Consider the following 6667-nt stretch of genomic DNA (forward strand, 5'->3'; position numbering starts at 1 on the left):
ATATCCCATCTTTAACTCCAATCCTTAGTAAACTGTTGGCTTCTTTTGATGGGGTGGAGTTGAATCTATTCTTGCAGGCTTTATTTATTGGTGACCAGAACCCCAATTCTTCATATAGTCCTGCCTCCTGTTTCTTTGTCTGCTCTCTCTTTCTCATCGTCTCACCATCACTATAACTCCAGGAGAAATTAGTCCTCTCATCAGAGTTCAGAATAGGGTAAGTCACAAACTTTCTATCTGTCCTTTTGCTATAGTCAAGGTCACTTCTCCATCTTGAGTGGGATGCCATTCCACTTTGCCTTACCATAGGCCCTCCATGAGCCAAGCAATGTTCACAAAACATCACATTAAATCCTGCATGGACCTGGGGATCCTAGGAACAATGTGCTTGATGTGACTAAACCAGATGAGTGCCTCTTTGAACAGAGACTCAGATAAATGTTTTCTCCAAGCTGAGCCTTGGCAGGCTTCCATGTAAGAAGATAAACATGTGTTTCATTAGAAATGGCAGGTATATTTGTGCTTACTGGGTCTGCCTGTGAATCTGTGGTAAGAACACTATTGCTTCACCCCCGGAGAAAAATGGAACTGAGCTTGAATTATTACCCACGGTTCTCTCATCTTAAAACACAGCCGTTCACTTAGAAGTTAAGAAGGATTGCAAGAAGCAGCTGGCAGAGGAGTCCTAATGACAGAGACGGGATGGTGCGCACAACGGCTGGCGTTCTCAGTGCTTTGAAATGCTTGGCTGCAACTGTCACTTCCATAAGGATTTCATGAAGACTGATAATGTAGGAAAAGGCCATCTTTCAAGTAACTGACACAGTAAGTGTTAGCACAAAACAGGAAAAGGGGAGAAACTGTTTTCCTTGTGTGCTCATTTCTGTGTCTATTTTGTTTTTACTTTATTTATTATGTATGTATGTATGTATGTATGATGTGTGTGTGTGTGTGTGTGTGTGTGTGTGTGTGTGTGTGTGTGTGTGTGTGTGTATGTGTCTGTACTACATATAAAAAGGTGCCCGGGGGGACAAGAAGAGGGCATCATGTGCCCTGGAGTTGCACTTCACAGGTGGCATGGACATGTGTGCTGGAAATGAAACCCCGTCCTCTGGAAGAGCAGCAAGTGCTCTTTAACAACTTATTCATATTTCTTGCTGTTATTTCTCATCTTTAAAACACATATTTCTTTAATTTGAATGAAATTACTTGGGGTGACAATGTCCCCCCAAGTCTAATAAACAAACTAACAAAAACCTTGGTGCTGGGCATAGGGAATCTACTGCAAGCGAAGGCCTGGAGAGTCTAAAAGTAAGACAGGAGACGGCTGTTGCTCTGAATTGTCTCCCAAACTTGAAGACAGGACCATGTTGCTAAAGACACCACACACTTCAGATGCAGGATTTTGAGAAATGGAGGTGGAACTGACCTAGCAGCCTCCTTGCTAAGGACTAGCTCTCATGGCACTGGGGGCAGATTATACAAGCTGCCGAGGGAAAAAATGCAACCAATAGTCCTACTACATTTTAATTGATTGACAACAATGATCGGCCTGACTAGATATCCCCAAGCATGCAATGTCCTGGGGCTAGCCAACCACTGTCTAATGGACCTAAGGCATACTTAATAGTAGGGAAGTCATGCCTGGAACTGTAAAACTAGCCCACTCTGGCTGGTAAGGTCATGGGGCCTAGGAATAATCTATTATTATCTCTTTTCTAAATAAGCACACTTTCTAACTGCACTATTAATATTTATTCTTATACCTACAGATAAGTGTAACTCTCACCCCTCACAAAAAACTTCTTTCTGCAGCAGATAGAGACCATTAGTGAAAGCTACCACTGGTCAAAATCCTGGAAGCAGCTATGGGGTTTCAACCCCAATTAATGTATCTACAACATAACCCCCACACCTAAGGCTTGGGGAGCATTGCAGAATGGGCGGTGGAAGAATTATAAGAAAAGTCAGTGGGCTACTGTCTCTGCTTTTAGATTATCCTTTCTATATTTGACAGGGAAGCTGCACTCATGGAATTTCAACATGATCACTTAAGCTTGATCTGCACAGTGACACCAGTTGGCATGCCAATGTGGACGGAGAAAATGTCACAAGGCCCTAGCTCTCTAGATTACAGAAAGACACACACACACACACACACACACACACACACACACACACACACACACACACACGGTAATATACATTACATAATTAAAGGAGACAGAATCACGAATTTGAAAGAGATTGAGGGAATGTGGGAGAAGTTAGAAAGAGCAGATAGCAATTATGCAAATACAATATTCATGTTTGACTTTCTCAAACAATATTTTTAAGTAAAAAATCATGGGAATAATAAAAACATACAATTCAAAACAAAAAAATTACATATTTTGATTCCATGAAATCATGGTAATTAAACATCATTAATTAGATATATCCATATATGCGTGTAACTCTGTATGTGATTCTACAAGGAAATGCTGCTGTGTGTATAGTTGAAGTGTCTCAGGAAAGGCAGGTTGTGAGTTGACTAGAAGTAAACGAACTCTTGAGAAAGTTGTAGCAATGCTTTTAGTGGGAAATCATTCAACATCGATAAAAGAAACCATGGTGGTTATCTAAAACAACTGTCACTGAAGGAGGTGAGTTTTATTGTATATTGTACTATATACTATTGTATATCTCTTTTTCTTGAGATATGGTCTTTCATTGTGAAGAAAGAAAACTTGCTATCCCTCTCTTCAACCCTATAAGTTCTGGGATTACCGGCATTTAGGGTGATATTTTGATAAAGTAAAGACATAAAATTCTTAGAGCAAAGCATAAGGGTAAATTGTTGTGACCTTAAATTTAGAAATTGATTCTTCTAAAAGATACCTGAAGGAGAAAAAATAAAATGAAAAATAAATTGCACTTCTTTAAACATAAATTGTCTTATTCTATAAAGATATAGAATTTGTAAAGAAAATCTGTAAAATAACACAAAGCATTCACAGATTGTATATTAGATGAGGGTCTAATATACAAAACAAAACAAAACAAAACACATCTCATCCATTTCTCTGTCGTTGGGCAATTCTTGTGTCTTTCTTAGGGTCCTCTTTTCTAGGTAGTCTCCCTGGAGTTGTGAGTTGCAGTCTAGTCATCCTTTGTTTTACATCTAGTATCCACCTATGAGTGAGTACATACCATGTTTGTCTTTCGGAGTCAGAGTTACCTCACTCAGGATGTTTTTTTCTAGATCCATCCATTTGCCTGCAAATCTCATGATGTCATTGTTTTTCTCTGCTGAGTAGTACTCCATTGTGTATATGTACCACATTTTATTTATCCATTCTTCAGTTGAAGGGCATCTAGGTTGTTTCCATGTTCTGGCTATTACAAATAATGCTGCTATGAACATAGCTGAGCATGTGCCCTTGTGGTATGATTGAACATTCCTTGGGAATATGCCCAAGAGTGGTATAGCTGGGTCTTGGGGGAGATTGATTCCCAATTTTCTAAGAAAGTGCCATATTGATTTCCAAAGTGGCTGTACAAGCTTGCATTCCCACCAAAAGTGGAGGAGAGTTCCCCTTGCTCCACATCCTCTCCAGCATAAGCTGTCTTCAGTGTTTTTGATCTTAGCCATTCTGACAGGTGTAAGGTGGTATCTCAGAGTTGTTTTGATTTGCATTTCCCTGATGACTAAGGATGATTAGCAATTCCTTAAATGTCTTTCAGTCATTTGAGCTTCCTCTGTTGAGAATTCTTTGTTTAACTCTATAGCCCATTTCTTAATTGGACTGTTGGGCATTTTGATATCTAATTTCTTGAGTCCTTTATATATTCTGGATATCAGCCCTCTGTCAGATGTGGGGTTGGTGAAGATCTTTTCCCATTCTGTAGGCTGTCACTTTGTCTTGTTGACTGTGTCCTTTGCTCTACAAAAGCTTCTCAGTTTCAAGAGGTCCCATTGATTGATTGTTTCTCTCAGTGTCTGTGCTACTGGTATTATATTTAGGAAGTGATCTCCTATGCCAATGCGTTCAAGACTACTTCCTACTTTTTCCTCTATCAGGTTCAGAGTAACTGGATTTATGTTGAGGTCTTTGATCCACTTGGACTTAAGTTTTGTGAGATCTACATGAGCAAACTGAACGTGATGGGGGGAGGTAATGAAGGGCAAGGGTGGAGGGAAAGAGAGCTTAGGGGAGCGGGAGACCCCAGCTGGGTCAAGAACAGAGAGGGAGAACAAGGAAAAAGAGACCATGATAAATGAAGACCCCATGGGAATAGGAAGAAGCAAAGTGTTAGAGAAGTCCCCAGAAATCCACAATGATACCTCCACAATAGACTACTGGAAATGGTTGAGAGAAAACCCAAAATGACCTACACTGGTGATTGGATGGCCAAACACCCTAACTGTCGTGGTAGAACTCTTATCCAATGACTGATGGAAGCAGATGCAGAGATCCACGGCCAGGCCCCAGGAGAAGCTCCAGGAGTCCAATCCGTGAGAAAGAGGAGGGATTGTATGAGCGAGAGTTGTTGAGACCATGAAGTCTTTCTGTCAATTTGCTCAATTTCTCCTCTTTCTCTTGATTACAGTTTGGTTTATTCTTTTCTTCATAAAATGAGATTAGGTGGTTAATCTATTGGTAATATTAGATTCTTTCTAATTCTCTTTTTCTATTATACCAGAGTATTTATACTTTTATAAGTTTTATGAGGTATTTTCATTTATTTTTCTTGATGTCACTATACTTGAAGTACTTGAAGTCACCATGAATGATGTCACTATACTTGAAGTACTTGAAGTCACCATGAATTGGCATTTGTGAAGACTGTCAAATTTGAACTCTTGCAACCATTTTGCTAAATCATGTTTTTCCAGTTTACTGATTAGAAGTGTTCATGTAAGTATTAAATAACTTGAATGGGTCTAAAAAAAAAAAAGCACAGGGACAAATAGCCAAACTAGTGGAAACACATGAACTATGAACCAATAGCTGAGGAGCCCCCAACTGGATCAGGCCCTCTGGATAAGTGAGATAGTTGATTAGCTTGAATTGTTTTGGAGTCCCCCAGGCAGTGGGACCTGGACCTGTCCTTAGTGCATGAGCTGGCTGTTTGGAGCCTGGGGCCTATGCAGGGACACTTTGCTCAGCCTGGGTGAAGGGAGGAGGGCACTTGACCTGCCTCAATTGAATCTACCAGGCTGAGCTGAATCCCCAGGGGAGTCCTTGCCCTGGAGGAGATGGGAATGGGGGGTGGGCTGGTGGGAGGGGGGAACAGGAGGAGGGATGACAGGATAATCCTTGGCTGATATGTAAAATTAAATTAAATTATAAAAAAAATAAAGTCAGATGAACGCACACACACAAAAAGAAAAACAAAATAAAAAACAAAACCCAAAGAACACTCTCAGTGTAAAAACATTTACAGCTAAAGACATTCCAGTTCACTCCTTGTAAGTCCATGAGTTAGGGAGGAGAAACACAGGTTTAGACATGTTAACTCACACGGTGGACTAGGGATTGTTGTTTACAAGCTCTGCTTTCCTCGGCCTCTTTCAGCTGGTTGAGACCATTCCTAGTGCTTTCCTAGACAAGGGGTGATATCCTGTGAGGGCCAGCTATCCGATGGAATTCTGTGGAAACAAAGAGCAGCTGGTAACACGATTATTTTAGAAGGGACTGCCTTTGAACTTCAGTTTCCTGTGATGTAAAAGAAGTGTAAGAAAAATGTTGAGGACCCCTAGATTCCTCGTTGTTGAGCACTGTTGGGTATGAGACTATGCCTCCGTCAGCCATTGAGGGCTGAGGGCAGATGGCTCCCGAACACTTCGGGGTAGTTTTATTAGCATCTGCCCAGCTGTTCCTTGCTGCCACTACCTTAAGTGTCATAGTTTGAATGTGAAATGTCCCTCAGAGGCTCATCTTTGAACATTGGGTCCTCATCTGGTGGCACTTTTCGGAAGGCTGGGGAACCTTTAGGAAGGGTGTCTCTGGGGACATGCTGCCAGCTTTATAGCCAGACCCACTTCCTGCTCATGATCTAATTCCTAAGTGTGGATGTAATGTCAGCCTTCTGATTCTGTCACCATGCTTTCTGTTTGCTGCCGCGTCTGGCCCATCACAGAGAGCTGCATCTTTCAGGAACTGGAAGCCAGATGAAAGCTTTTTCCCTTCAGGTTGCTTTTTATCATAGCCACAAGAAAGTAACTGAGACAGAATCGATTAGTCTCTCAGTCGATGCGCCAAGGTGATAGTTTCCCATGCCTAAGGGTTAGTCTTGTCCAAGGGTTCCTGAGAGAGGCAGGAAGGTGATTCTAGGATCCTCTAAAGGATCAGTGCTACACAGCTTTATCAAGGTCTGTCTTCTTTCCTTCCTTCCTTCCTTCCTTCCTTCCTTCCTTCCTTCCTTCCTTCCTTCCTTTCTATTTATTTTTTTCAAGTACTCAGAGGAGGGTTGTCTTGAGGATCTGCATATTATGTAGTTCCCAGGCTTCAGGGAAAGGAAAGAGCTGGAACAACTCTTATGTCAAGAGAGGAAAAAAATGTGTTGTTTACATCTTACCGATTGAAGATTTAATTTTGTCTTCTCTTCTGCTGTGCTGATTACTTTCCTGCTTACTGTGACAAGATCCCTAGTCAAGGAGGGTTAACCTGGGTTCACAGTC

The sequence above is a fragment of the Peromyscus californicus genome, unplaced genomic scaffold (assembly GCF_007827085.1).
Source record: "Peromyscus californicus insignis strain IS unplaced genomic scaffold, ASM782708v3 Scaffold_6__1_contigs__length_162567912, whole genome shotgun sequence".
Taxonomy (NCBI): domain Eukaryota; kingdom Metazoa; phylum Chordata; class Mammalia; order Rodentia; family Cricetidae; genus Peromyscus; species Peromyscus californicus.